General features: G+C 40.1%; 1 protein-coding gene and 1 long non-coding RNA gene across 2 annotated transcripts in view; one reads left to right on the forward strand and one right to left on the reverse strand.

Moving 5' to 3' along the window:
- The window catches only part of USH2A (usherin), a 756,200-nt gene that overhangs the window by 566,515 nt on the left and 174,799 nt on the right, over nt 1–14,886 (reverse strand). The gene's annotated exons all lie outside the window — the stretch shown is intronic.
- LOC109296852 overlaps nt 839–14,886 on the forward strand; it is a 23,729-nt gene continuing 9,681 nt past the window's right edge. The window contains exon 1 of the long non-coding RNA XR_002097077.1: nt 839–851. This is a non-coding gene — a long non-coding RNA (uncharacterized LOC109296852). The remainder of the gene's footprint in view (nt 852–14,886) is intronic.

Here is a 14,886-nt window from a genome sequence, read left to right on the forward strand (position 1 = left end):
GATGAAGCTAAAGATGAATCCATCCTTTCCAGCTGGTAGATGGGAGAAGGCCCATTAAGTTCTTTAGGTTCATTCCAAATTATCTTTACCATTGTGTTGTTTACTCCTTCAGGATGGGGGGCATCGAGTTTTCTTGGAGCTGTGTATAGATAAAAAAATTGTTACCGATGCATCACTGTCCAGACTGCATTATTTTATTTATTTTATTACACAGTTTGTTATTTTACTTACATGAAGCTGAAATAACATTGCATCTCCTAAAGTATCAGCATAAGATAGACTTATTTTATACTACACAATAGATTGTGTATAAGGGATCCTGTTTCAGTTTCTGATCTACTAAACAATAAATGCAAATCTCCACAGAACCCCTCTGCTCTGCTATGGAACTAATGGAAAGCCCCACAGGCTGCATCCACATAAGCGTGGATGTTTGGTTCCCCAGAGACAAAACATTGTCCATGTTTAGTTACCTGGGGACAACTAGCAGTGGCATACCCTGTTACCTCTAATTGTTCCCATAAATGCCTGTGCCACATGCCCTCTGATGTGCAGCAGGTTACCCCAGGTGGGATAGAGGAGGCTGGGGCCAGCACTGGGCTGACCCCAGCAGCTTTACCTGGGCTCCTGGGGCCTTCTGGGACTGCAGCAGTGGAGATCCTGCCACTTGAAGCCTGGCTGGCAGCTGGAGTGTGGCTCCGGGTGGCCAGACTCTGGTTTTGAATGGCGCACACTGCTGCCACAATCACTGCTCCGCCTTTTTTCTTTTTTTCTTTTTTTGGCATGGGTGTTTTTTTACTCCTGGATATCGAGGGGTCAACTCCCCCTCCCCGCCCCCCTCCCACTGCATTGTTCCCTTGTTGAATGTGCGGTATGTGGCACATTCAGAACAGCTGAAGGTGCAGTATTTTTTTGCAGGGTCACATACTGCACAGCCTTTCTCGTTTGGACATGGCCATAATATTTAGAGATGCCTACTCTCAACCCAGGAGCACTGCCTCATTTGATTCCTCAGACATGGTTCCCTATTGTGCTTTGAACACAGAAAATGGGTTATATAAACCCTGTGGAGGCTTAAAAATCTGAAGTACCTCCTCCATACAAACAGAGTTGATGTTATCTCCATGATTAAACTCTTAGGTTTAAATCCTGCTTTCCTTTCTCTAGGGTTCCTTGAAGGCATATGCCCCATAGAAAAGGCTCAATAAAGAGCTAGAACCCAAGGTCAGAGGAAGAATTTGACTCCTTAACAAGGTCCAGATATATTAACATCTTGGTACATAATATTACAAAACATTTGCCACTAGATGAACTAATCCAGGACAGAAGAAACACAGCAGAGTACTGGGGGCCAGTACATGAGTGATTGCACTCTATCATTAACCTCTCTGTTCCTCATAGTATGTCATTCAATGAGCAGTCTTCATGTACACTGATAATTGCCAACACAAAGGAATGTTGCTTTGACTTCCTTGCCTGAAAACTGGTTTGCTGCAGGACTCTATGAAGCTGAAACAAGATTGCATCTGAAAGTATCAGCATGAGATAGAGTTTTACACTATTACAATGGTTTCCCTATTACTAGAACAAACGGATGGGTCAATCTATAGTTGAATTATGAAATACATTCTTTACCTTTTTAAAAAACACTGTACAGTAAGCCACTGGAGGGCAGCATGACCTGTTTGGATAATGAAGTGATGGTCATGCAGGTGTGAGAGGAACTGATCAGCAGCAAAACAGTGAAACTAGCTATTGTGCATGGATGATGTACAATAGGTTCTTTACTATTTATGGAATCCATATTCATTTTATATTGTTAATAAGCCCTTTTCTCTCACTTTCACTGTGACATTAATACATATTTAACACCTAAAAGTTCACTTTATGCACAAGTAAAGAGACAGTGGAGAACATGTTAAAGTTTGCCTGTTTCCATTATGACTTAGTATATGCCACCAAACTCTTTTCAGGAATATTATTATAGGGACTAAAATGCAGGTCTTCAGAATCTTATCTATTGCTTTACAGAATGCTAGTGTATGAGTTCACTGTACAGAGTTTTATTTAAAATGAATTAATAATATCTATTCTTGCCTTTACAGGATCAGTAACATGTTTTTCTTTCCTTTCATTAACCTGTAGGATATTATTATTTCTTTTCTTCCAACTTGATAAATATTCCTCTTGAAGATAATCCCTCCCCACAAACACCAAACACATTATGGGTTGGAAATTCCAGTTTAACCATCATTTATGACTTCACAGTCTAATTAGTATCACATGTTACATTAGAAATTTACCATGTCAAGCAGTGCAGCGTGAGGTCATAAGCTTTCCCTGAATAAGTAGGGCAGAGCATTAGTGAATCGCAGTATTAATGCACAGGTTTAAATAGAACACATGGCTTAACAATCAAAACTTCACCTTTGAAGAGAATTGGTGAATGTCAGCATTTTAAACGTGAACACCAAGATTGAGCCCTTTGGTTTGGCTTACTGATGCTAAAACACAAATACTAAAATTCATTATCCCTAAATTGTACTCAGTTAGCCAACACATAGTCACAGTTATGACAACAACTGTATCTCCCTTAAAAGTCCACCATTAATAAGTGGCAGTTGCTTGGACTGTAATTATGGCATCCCTGCTACCCAAACTTGAAGCTTTTATGGGGCTTATGCAATTAACTACTTAAATGCATCGTAACACTTGCTTCTCTGACAGGGAAGTATTGATTTTTTAATCATTTTCAAGTCTCCTCTAGCACAAATAAATGTACTACAGTTACAGTTAATGCACTGTGTACACGCATTAAACACTGGCATGACACAATTTATTATTTTGTGATATATGGAATAGAAGCCTAGCCTTTCAGAAAGTAACATCTTTGCTATAACATTCGTATTTAAAATACAATGTCCTTGGGACTTGAGAATTCTCTTGCTTGCCCACAATAACAGTATTCTTAATACATTACTACCAAAGTCCAGAACAAAAAAAAGTGAAAATAAATCTAACATTGGACCTTTATGCTACTAAACACTGAAATTAAAAATATTCAAACCTAAAAGATACAGTATACATTTTCCTAAAGGTGTCACTGTGGTACCTGTAGCTACTTGGTGAAGATGAATTGACTATAATTTTACCTATTTAATTTTTTTCAGTCACATTCTGTTAAGACACATCTGTCAAAATAATGAGCTTACTGTATTTTAGTAGATTCAAAGTCACATTTTGTGTATTTTAATTATGTAGTTTTAATGTCTTGCTATATAATACATGCTTAATATATTATTAATCTAAAACAGTATTTAAAAGCCCATGATTGCTCCATGCCACTGTGTAACAGAGGGCACAAAAAAGACCAATAAAGACAGATGGCCCATACGTTTATGTTAAAGTCATATAGCTAAATATAGATGTTGCTACATAGGTCATTACAAATAAGCCTTTCCCATGTGTGTGAGCACACACACACATATGAAGTTGGTAAGTGAAGAGCAGTTAATTCTGTTTTGTTTGAAATAATATCATTTTAGTTTTAGAATCTAAGACAGATGCCAGCATTTCACTCTGAACAGATGGTAATTCCATCTAATAGTGCATCTCTGTATTAGTAAGGTCTGTTGTGTATACAAACAGTAATAAACACTAGGTAAGGATCAAAATAAATTTTAATTGTTGACATTAAATTCTGGCAGCCACGGTTCTAAGGATACAATATTCTTTTCTCAAGTCTGTCAGGTTTACTAATATAAGCGCTATAGCTTTTCCATAGACTACCAGATTCCTGTCCCAATAATAATGTGTTCACACCAAGGCTACTAAATCTTTACCAGTCTATTTGCTTACATAAGTTTGAATGAATAATTCTCAGTGTCTTTCATGTAGATGATTGTGTACCCATAAGTATTACCCTGCAATTAGAAATTTAAGGTTTTCAGGAAGTGCTTGTGCTACTTCAAAAAGTAGCAGTAACAGTAAAGGACATAAATATTTACACTTTTGATTGCTTTCCGTTAGAGTTCATAATGTAACCTATACAAATGAGAGTGGTCATGAACCTCACAACTGTTTTTTGGGGAGAACATTTTGGGAGGCCATCATATTTACTTTAGTTTTATTTAGCTTGCAAGTAAAGGTGGGGACAGAGCCAGACACCCTTCAGTATCCTTACTGCTATTGATCTGCAAGACCTTACAGTTGCTATAGCATGCCCAGTACAAACTCTGCTTTCCAACACACTCCACAGTAAGCCGTCCTTAGCTGCTTTTGGGTAGGGTGACCTATAAATCTAATAATAAATAAATAAATAGAATCAACGTGTCAGCAGTAAATGAGTTAAGAAATAGTGCTTGTGTCCTCCTTCAGAGAATCATTTTAGACCTTTTAGGAGAATGTTTATGACATTTGGAAGGGAAATTTTTATGTTAAAGCAAAATTCAAAGATACCCATAATGGCTGTCAAGAAGCTATATAATCACAACATGCATGTGTTATAATCATATATCTTTAAAAATAGATGTAATATACAGTATTTTTTTAAAAATTCATGAAAAATATATTGCTTCCACCATATGGGACAACCAACGACTCACCAACCGATTTAAGATGCAGCATATTGAGCTGACCATATGTTACAGTGCTGTTGAATGGCTGAGTGATTCATGCCCGTCACATTCTAGTATATCAATTAAAGCTCCTTGAAGTCTGCATGATTTGTGTCTCTGTTATTAAACCCTGCTAATTCATCCCACTTACACATCTGTTATAAATCTCTAGGAGTGCTGCATGATTCATGGCAATCTGTGAGCATGGTACAGCAAATTCTTCTCCTTGTAATTAACAGTAAATTGTTTTACTGCCATGCAATGAATTTTTCAGTTATATTGCAAATGAACTCCTAAATGCACGGTTCTTTCCTAAGAACTGACTTATATCATTAGGCAATTAAAAAGTATTGCTTTGAACCAAAAGCTTTTAATCAAGAGAAATACAACTTAAACACAGCTTTAAAACCATGCAAATTTGACATACCGGCAAAAGAATAATTTGAGCTAATTTCTGCAGTGTAATGTGTGTTCTGCTGGGAGAACAAACAAATAACTTTTGGCTTCCTACTATTTTACTGAGGCTCAAAGAGCAGTTTAACTACAGCTTGAACACTTGGCAAGACAAGTTTGAGCAGATACTGTTTATCTCAGAAGTTACTTAAGTCATCTGTCATTACCAAATTTCTCAGATTACTTTACACTTCTCTAATTGTAAAACAGTGCCTTTATTCTTGAAATAAATAATTGGATAATTAGCCAAGCTGAATCATCAGAGGATTCCAGTGCTGTTCAAGTGTTTTTGTCAAAGGTGAAGCAAATTCATTTCAGCTTTGCCTCTGCAGCTTTCTGAAGAGGCTTTGATTTTTTTTCCCCGTCTACATTCTTGGCAGCAGCCTCAAATTCATGAGTCCATACATCAAGTCAGTAGTTTAACAACAAATGAAATTAAATTCAAAGAAGGGAAACTAATTGAAGGACAGCAACAAAAGTGTTTGGTAATGTGCTTTTTAATATGGCATGCCACATTTGCATGATAATTTTTCCTTTTTAGCATGGAGCAGAAAGTGACTAGCTTAATGAGGGATTATTCACGACAGGAATGAACAAAATGCATTCATAACTAAGAACAAAGATTGTATTATGAAACGAAAACAGGCAACTGCCGAGAAGAAACTGGATGATTGGTTTATGCATTATGAATAAAAAGGTAGAAAAATATTTATATTAGTATTCACTAATGACTATATATACAAGATTGTTGTAATTAAAATTATAAATTAACATATTAAGAGTGCTTGTTTAATCACTTTGGGTCCTATTCATAATGAAAAGACTTATGTACGTGCATGCAAAACAATGTGTGTTTTCAGACCAGAAGCAAACAACCATCATATTTTACTTTTGATACAGAGAAAAAACTTAATGCACTGCTAATTACCTGTTTAATGGGATATGGGTGGTTTTAAAACTGAGGCACAGCATTGTGCAGAAAAGCAATCTATGATGGGTATAAGCAAATGACTCATTGTTACTGTAAATGGAATGTTGCACTCCAAAAGGGATTGCACTGGACTTTATTCATAAATGGATAAAAATGGGCAAATTGCTCAGATTAAAAGGGTAATCAAAAAGAAAATGGCATCAAGGTGTATAAGACAGCACAAACAGGCCATCAGCATCATTATCCCAGTAAACCCAGAGGCAACTCCATAGCCACCAATACAACTGCTTGAGGAGTCTGCCAAGAAGACAGATGCAGCTGCTGCTGGAAGAATATCTTCTACAAATTAGCTTCTGAACCCTGTAATTGCCATCAAAAGCACAGGATCAGAAATACCATGTGCTGGGGTAAATAGCAGCAATCTTGAGGCTGGGTGTTGGTACCTCTTCTCTAAATAATGCTCTAAAATCCAAGTGTAAAAAAAATCTTAGAAAAGGACAAATGAAAGACAAACTTAATTACGAAAAGTAAGTTCAGTCACATAGTAGTTAATGAAACATAGCTCTATAGATTGTTTAAGGCATGCTTTGACTATTTGATATTGAGATCTGTAGGATAAGCAATTGCTGTACTGGGATAGTCCTCACACAGCTAATTCCTTTCTGCTGAAATGTCACAAACTTGAGGGGGAAAAAAAGATAAATGTTTTTGTGTCTGACTTGCCTGACAGCAAATTTGGAGCACCTGCATGTTTTGCGTTTGTGAGTACTGCATCGTGTACATATAACTCTATAATGTTCCTGCTTCACCAATGACCTGACTTCAAAAATGAATTAGAAACACTTGGTATCAGTGTGCACATCTACACGTGCACTGACACAGATCTACAAGTGCACAATAACTTAAAATGACTGGACAGTATGGGTACACATCTATATATGCATGCCCGTACTGCACAGTAATTATGGCAATTTATGCCAACTAAGGAGTAAACTTGCTACCTACGTGATCCAGTTGCTCCCAAGTCAGGCCACACAAACAGTAACAACTCAGGAGTAAATTTTCTACCTACATCATTTACAGGTAGCAAATTTACTCTTGAGTCATTGCTGCACAGTCTGGCACATGTAGATGCCTTACTGCTTAGTAACCCTGTTTGTGTGGACTGACTTGAGAATAACTTTATTTCCAAATCAGTGCACACACAGAGTGTTACTGCCTACACATGTAGACACTGGTCTAAAAAACACTTACTGCGCAGTAACTTTCCAGTTTCACTGGAATGCACAAGAAGAAATGCAAGTATTCATACTTTTTTATGCAGCAACATTTTTTGAAAATATTTTCTTGGGACCAATATTCCATTGGTGGAAGTTGACATAGCTTCTCATGTCTCCACGAAACTATCTCCGTTTATAGCAATTGAAAATTTCATGTTACATAAAGATCTAACTCAAAAAGAGAACAAAAAATCCCTTTGAAAAATATTAAATAATAATGATAATAATAGGCTTTAAGAACTATTATAAGTAATAGGTAACAGGCAAGTCCTGCGCTGAAAAGTCATCAGGAATTTGAAAACAATGAGAGTTGTAGTATGAAGCTGAAAGTAGGATTTGGCTGTAGATATTCGCATTTAAAAAATGGAGCTCTTGTATATTTACAGACAGATTCTATTTTAAGTTACATTTGTGGAACTCTTTTGACCTCAGTGGTGGAGTCTACACGTTCATTAATGCTCTTTTCCTAATGTACATTAAGTTTAGTACCTCTGGGAATTTTTACACATGCTCTGGGAGTGGGGCAGGAGAGGCGTCTTATGTATCAGTGTCTTGTGTATCAGTCTCCCCATGCTGCAAAATGACAGCATGGAGGCTTTATCTAAAGCTCATTGAACAGCTTTAAAGTGTCCCACCCCTATTTTTCAGTGCAGGGATGTTGATACATGAGAGACAGAGGCTGGCTGGAGCACAGTAATTATCATGTTCCAGCAGACTCGATTAATCAAGTCTGCTCTGACGTACTATAATTACACAGCATCAGAGCAGCCTCCTGGCTCACGTGCAGGCACCCTCTGATGTGAAGTATTAAATTAATAAACATTGGCCTGTGCTCATGTATAGTAGAGCAAGCACACACTTTTTAGATGACATTTAATGCTCAGAAGCCTATTTTACAGTGCATTAGTATAATAGCATGGTTTTTTATATGACGCTTTAATGAGCAGTAAAAAGGCTACCGTGCATTAAAGTGCATGTGTAGATGTGCCCAGTAAGTAGAAGAGACAAATGAAACTAGAACTTAGTCCTTATATTTTCAGTCCAAATATTTAAGAGAAAACTCACGTTGTATTTATCAACCAAGACCTTTAACTTTTCGTGGGTTAACATTGCAGCTAAGAACATAAAACAGAATAGGCTGTAGAGGAAAAGTTAATGCCAAGTAAAGATACAATTTATTGGGCAACGAAATTATCTTTTCTGCCCATCTTTTCTGAATAAAGAAACTGCTATTTTTTTTGCTTTGTTTTTAAAAAGCTAGCTGTTTGTGGTCTTGTATCTGAACATATCCTCTTATCCAGGATCTAACTCTTGTACTCAATATTTCCCTCCCATGTGTATAAAGAAAAGGGTTCTGCCTTTCTGAGCTCAGTATTCTTTTTTATTGTCTTGGCATGGTTGTGATATTTCCCCTTCATACCTTATTGCACCAGTTTTCCTGAATGTTCTCCATCACTACTGTCAGCCTAGAACCGGTATGCTTACTTAATCTTTTTTTTTCTCTTCTTTTCTTTTACTTTGCTATTCAACTCCCTCACTCTTCTTTACTTCTTACACATCCAGGTTCTTTTTCCTGCAATGAACCCATCCAGGGATGGGCTTTGTTTTAAAATTTATTTCAAGATTATTTAAACTATTGTTAAGTTATGGTTCTAAGGATTTGCTATGATGTAAAGACCTGAAAAATTACTGTTGTGTCTTATTTTTGGTAAGTTCCACTATTGAACAGTGCCCCAGATATATAGCAGTCAACTTCTCTGTCTCTTTTTCTTACAATTTTAAATTACATCTCAAAAGCTGTCACTTTTCCTCCTCTGAATGCTGCTGCTTCTACTAATTTGATGCCTACTTTCTTCCCTTGTTACTGTGTTCTTCTGTCATCCCTTTTCATGTCTTAAGCAAAAGGCACCATAGCCCAGGTGTACTCAGGTATATACTCCCCATCTCCAATTAAAGGGGATTGTTAGCTGGCAGGTGTGCTGGGGGGGAACTGCAGACTGCTCAGTTTCCCTCCATCCCTATAGAACCAGGCCAGGAAAGTCAGGGAACTTAACTATATACAAATTTAGTTACATTAACTTATCACAAGGAAAAGAAACATGAATATAAACATATGTATGATATATATATATATGATAGCTAAACTACTATATATGATATCTAAACAAATAACATAAACAATACCCTCTGGGTAAATGCTATAAAACCTTATACCAGTATTCTGTACTGAAAAGTAAGTTACAGGTAAGTATCTGATCTAAAACAGATAAACCCCAAAATAAACATAGATAGCCAACAAATAAACTATAGATAAGTATAGGTGAACAATAAATAAGCCACAAATAAATACAAATAAACAACAGGTGAAATAATAACAACAGGGGCTCCCAGCAGAGCCCTAGGACTCTACTCATCTACTAATTTACATACACGAGAGTTCACAAAATATAAGGCATGACATCACACCACTTATGTTGCAAGAACCTCAAAGATAAGCTTAATCCCAAAGGGAAGCCCCAGTGCCCTTGGGCTTTTTCCCAAGCCCTTCAAAGAAGCTGGTAACTTCAGGGGGGCCCTCCCAGTGGGACCTCCACTTTCAGGAGCCCTTAACTAACCAGGGGGGACTCCCCGTCCCCTGTGGTAATCCTTTTTCCCTGCAACTCATGGCTCCCAGGCCTGGAGGGTGGCCCTTGTCCTCTGCACCAAGCTGCTCTCTCCCCTGTGGGGGGCTTTGGGGGGGTGCTGTCCCCTGGAACAGGGCTCCACTATGCAGGCTTTCTGGGGCCTCTGGACTGGTCCTGTCTGCTGGCTCAGTAGCCCGCGCACTGTCTGGCTCCCTGGACTCAAACTTTTGATATGGGTTGGAGGCCCGAGCCATCGCATGCAGCACCAGGTTTGGTCCACTCCCGGACCCCCTGTACAGTGCCTCCTGCACCAAGCTCCCAGTCTCATGCCAGAGGTTGGGGACCTGAGCCACCCAAAAACTCCAGAGATCCTGCTCTGTGCACCGGCCTGTGCACCATGTCTCTGGCCACATGCTAGAGGATGCAGACCTGCACCTCCTCATGCAGCTCCCAGGGTCTGGATGCCATCCATGAACCATGCTGTGCACCGAAAGCCTAGCTGCTGGAGCCATCCACTGTTCCCCACAGATGGAAGTCTTCAGGGGTGCTTCCAAGCTCCTGCTTCACCCTGATGAGCAGCTCTCCTCAGCTCTTCTAAGCCCTGCTCTTCTCTCTTCTCCGTCCCCAATGCATCTCCCTTGTGCTGGGCACACAGCTCCTTTTATACTCTTCAGGGCTCCGCCCCTGAAGTCTTCTGGACCTGGCAGTGTTGCAGTCTACAATCAGGTCTGGGGGGGAGCTCCTCTTCCTGAGCCCTCGGGAAAGGGGCATGACTTAACTCCTCTTGCTGCCTCTTAATTGGTGTATGGGCTCCAACAATCAAAACAAGAAAATCTCAAGCCTGGGACTCAACCCAAGCTCTGAAAGGCAAGCCTGCTACAGCACTAAATAAATAAAGTTGTACAGCACCAGTTTGATAAGGTCGCCAGGAGTACCTTTTGCCATCACAGCTCTTTGCTTTAATATCATGGTTATGACCAGCATTTTTTAAATAAGTAATGATTATAGGTGCACATAATTTCAGAGAGGAAGCACTTGCCAATTCTGAAAATAATCTGCCTTTTACTATGCCTCAAGCTGGATTCCCAAAAATTTAGACAATCTACATCACCAGATATTTCTGACAATCTTAAGTATTTAATACAGGATGTTGTCTGAATGTCATTAAACTAGACAGTGTTTTATGGTTTCAGTCTTAGATTACTTTATATTAAAGAGAACTCATGTATGATAGGACAGATCAGTACCTGAATCAGAAAATAGAGAGGTTGTACCCAATACATAGGGGAGAGTATGCTTCTGTAGCATGTTCCAATCTTCCCTTTTATCTTTATTTTTACATGCAACACTGAGAAGTTCTGTAACACTGACTGTTCCTTTCACTTATCCAAGCCTTAACTATCCATGCCAACCACTTCAAACAAGATGATGGCTAAGAAATGAGTCTATGATGGATACATATCTGACCTGACTCCTCTGAGAAGCATAGCCTTCCAGCTATATCGCTCTCTGCACTGGCATACGTTTTACACACAAAAAGATTTAATATATTGCATGCACAAGCACAGACATTGGTTTTAATACTTGAGTGCACTAGATCAGTACTCACTCAGATGAGGCAGGGTGCATAGGTAGCTGGCTCCCATTCCTCCTACTATTATCCGAGGTACAGTCGGGACCCAGTTCAACATCCAGTACAACTTAACAAAACTCAAGGCCATTGTAAGGTGCTGAACTGTATCAGGCTTCAAGATCATTGCACTAGAGTGTACTCTAGTCATACCTCTAGCAAGCTGCCTCTGCCAGAGGGTGGCATATAGGTAGTATAACTAACTCTTTGGCAGAGATTTCTTCATCCTCACATGCCATTTCAAGGAAGATTTAATTTTCCTTTGCCACACTAAGTGTTATATAAAGGCCTTTGCATGGACCAGGATCAGATCCACTGTCTTCACTACTAAGAGAAATGTTTTCTCGAAGTATAACCAGGTGCTGTCCTTATGCTTGTATTAATTTTTAAATGATGAGGTGAGTAGGGTTTCTTTTAAACTTGCTAATGAAATATATATTTTAAAAGTATGTTCTCAGGATGGAAAAGTTCTCAATATAAAATTGTGATGGAAACGGTACTAAACACTTAAGGGTAGGATTGTAAACAAGAAAATCTGCTATACAAAATGGTATTCAAAATCCACCTGCTTCATTCTTTTTTTTAAATGTATAAGCATACAACATGGAGAAATCATCACTAGTGGTATTGTTAGAATTAATAGAACCCAAAACAAACCTGATCCCTCCATCACTTAAAATGGCCACTTCAAGATCTTAAAACAGTCAACAGAAAAATGCTATAATACAAAATGCCTATTAAACCTGGATCTGACTGCTACTCTGTTTTGTATTCTCCTGTCTTCTTTAATGTATTAACACAGCTGGGGAGGAGACCATCATAAACAAGCTGTCAAGCTTAACTGAGCTAGTCCTTCTTGATCTTCTAATAGATATATACATGCAAAATCAGACACTTGTAATAATAACAAAGAACTCTATTTGGCCATATTCGTATCTGTGATTATTAGCCTGTTAGAGCCCTTGGAACAGTGACATACCAGGAGTATACTGCTGTACAAGCCAGCACCAGTTTGATCCTCTATTTCCTATATAACAATTGGGTGTGTAGTGCAGAATAAATTATGTTTATAAAGGGATGATTTAGTCTAAAGAGAATCAAAGTGGACTTGATGATCTTCTAGGTCCCTTCCACCCCTAATGTCTATGAAATCTATGAAAGTAACATTTTTAAAGGGCCATAGCATTCAGAGAAAATAGAAACTTGCTGGGCAACAGAAACTGAGGAAAAGAGGAAATCTGTGGAGACACCTATGTCCATGCAAGCATATGGTGAGCGAGAGGACAAATTACATTTTCTTTCACTGAGAACAAGCACATAGGTAATTTATGGATGGGCAAAGAGCGCAGCAAGTTATCTAGAAAAATCTTCTATATAGCCAAATTTTCTAATTTTTTTTTTCATATTGTGGACCATATGACAAAAAATAGGTCATTTCGAGGACCACCTTCCTCCTATTCATGGTCAGGTACAGACATTATACTTTTTCCAGTTTAGGTGGTCAGAAACAGGTCTATACCTGTAACAGATCAGTAGTTCAGGGCACATAGACTGCTTTAACAGTGATGGATCCCAGTCTAAGATAGACCTGGACTGATGTAGTATTAGACTTATTGGATCTAGCTTAGACTGGTGAATCAAACATCAGTACCAGGTCTGCTTGCACATAAAGGTAAGTTGTGTCCACCAGCATCCCAGGGGACATTGCAGTTCCCACTAACCCTCCCTTCCAGAGAGCTGCAGCTTGGCTGCTTCAACCAAGCACCTAGCCAGCCCCTAGGTGAAAGGTCCCTTCCAGTCCCTAACATCTATGAATCTATGTATCCAGGAGGGAAATCCTGTGAACCCTCCCTGAAGCCACTCCAGTGCATGGTCCAAAATGTCCATCCCCTGTCCAGGTTCCATCTGAGCCCCAGGACCAGGCACCGAAGTAGCTCCAAGGAGGGCTTGCAGGATTTCCCCCACCAACACCATATTCCCATCTGAGGCTGCTTCCTGTGCAGCTGTAGGCCTCCAGTCCCTTGCAGGGCAGGCAGCCATGCCTTTGCAACTGCACAGAAACAACTTCAGCCCCAAACTCAGCTCTGGCCCTGGAAAACAGAGATTGTGTGAGCCTTTACTGGACCCACTCCAGTGCGTGGTCCCAGGCCTTGAATGGAACCAAGACAAGGGAGGGAAATTCTGCACCCTGATGACCCAGGCTAGGAATTCAAGGTGTGCCACTGGAACCACGCTAAGCAGCTCATGAACCCTGCTCCTCACCTCAGTCCTGCCTGGGTGGACCCCTGTGGCCCCACCCCTGACAAAGCCTAGGGGCCCTCATGCCACTGTGAGTAGGGGCAAGAAGACCACCCTCCACTGCCTTCCTGCAGCTGACAGCTGCCTGACAGATGCCAGGACAGCAGGGGGAGGCATGTGTCTGACAGCCAATTGGGGATGGTACAACCATTCAGCTGTGCTCAGCTGCCCTCGGCAATCTCCAGCATGCTGGGAAATGTGTAGTAGTGCCCCTACCTTCTGGCCTCAGTAGTGCAGGCTTCTGCGTGCCCTCCCACACCAAAGGCAAATGTAAGTTTTATTTGTTCCCAATCCAATCTATACAATTTAGAGAAACCCGCATAGATTTGATCGATTCTGCCTCGGATTTTTTGAATGTTTGTACTTAGCCCATCCATCTTTCATATCCCCATCCTTCACATCCCCATTGCTTACCTGGAAAAGTTAATATTGTGAAAGCATTTAATGTATGTTACCTGTCCGCAAATGACGAAACAGCAATGTGACCAGCCAATGTTTCATAGTTGGTTTCACAGTTGATAGGGTAAGAAGGGACCTGAGCAGATCATCAAGTCCAACCCCCTGCCATGGCAGGAAAAAGTACCAGGGTCAAACAACCCCAGCAAGGTGTTCATCTAGCCTCCTCTTAAAGACCCCCAGGGTAGGAGCCAGCACCACTTCGCTTGGAAGTTGGGTCCAGATCCTAGCTGCCCTGACCATGAAGTAGCACCTCCTGATGTCTAGTCTGAATCTACCCTCTGCCAGCTTGTGACCATTATTTCTAGTCACTCTTAGTAGTGCTTGGGGGAACAGGGACTCCCCCAATGCCTCCTAATCCCTCCCTGACTAGTTTGTAACAGGACACTAGATCCCCCCTCAGCCTTCTCTTGTGGAGGCTGAACAGGTTCAGATCCCATAGCCTGTCCTCATAGGGCCTGCCCTGCTGCCCCCTGATCATGTGAGTGGCCCTCCTCTGGACCCTCTCCATGTTGTCCACATCCCTCTTGAAGTGCGGCACTCAGAACTGGATGCAGTCCTCCAGCTGTGGCCTGACCAGTGCCGCATAGAGGGGGAG

Source organism: Gavialis gangeticus, unplaced genomic scaffold (genome assembly GCF_001723915.1).
Source record: "Gavialis gangeticus isolate Ggan-Ray unplaced genomic scaffold, GavGan_comp1, whole genome shotgun sequence".
Lineage (NCBI taxonomy): Eukaryota > Metazoa > Chordata > Crocodylia > Gavialidae > Gavialis > Gavialis gangeticus.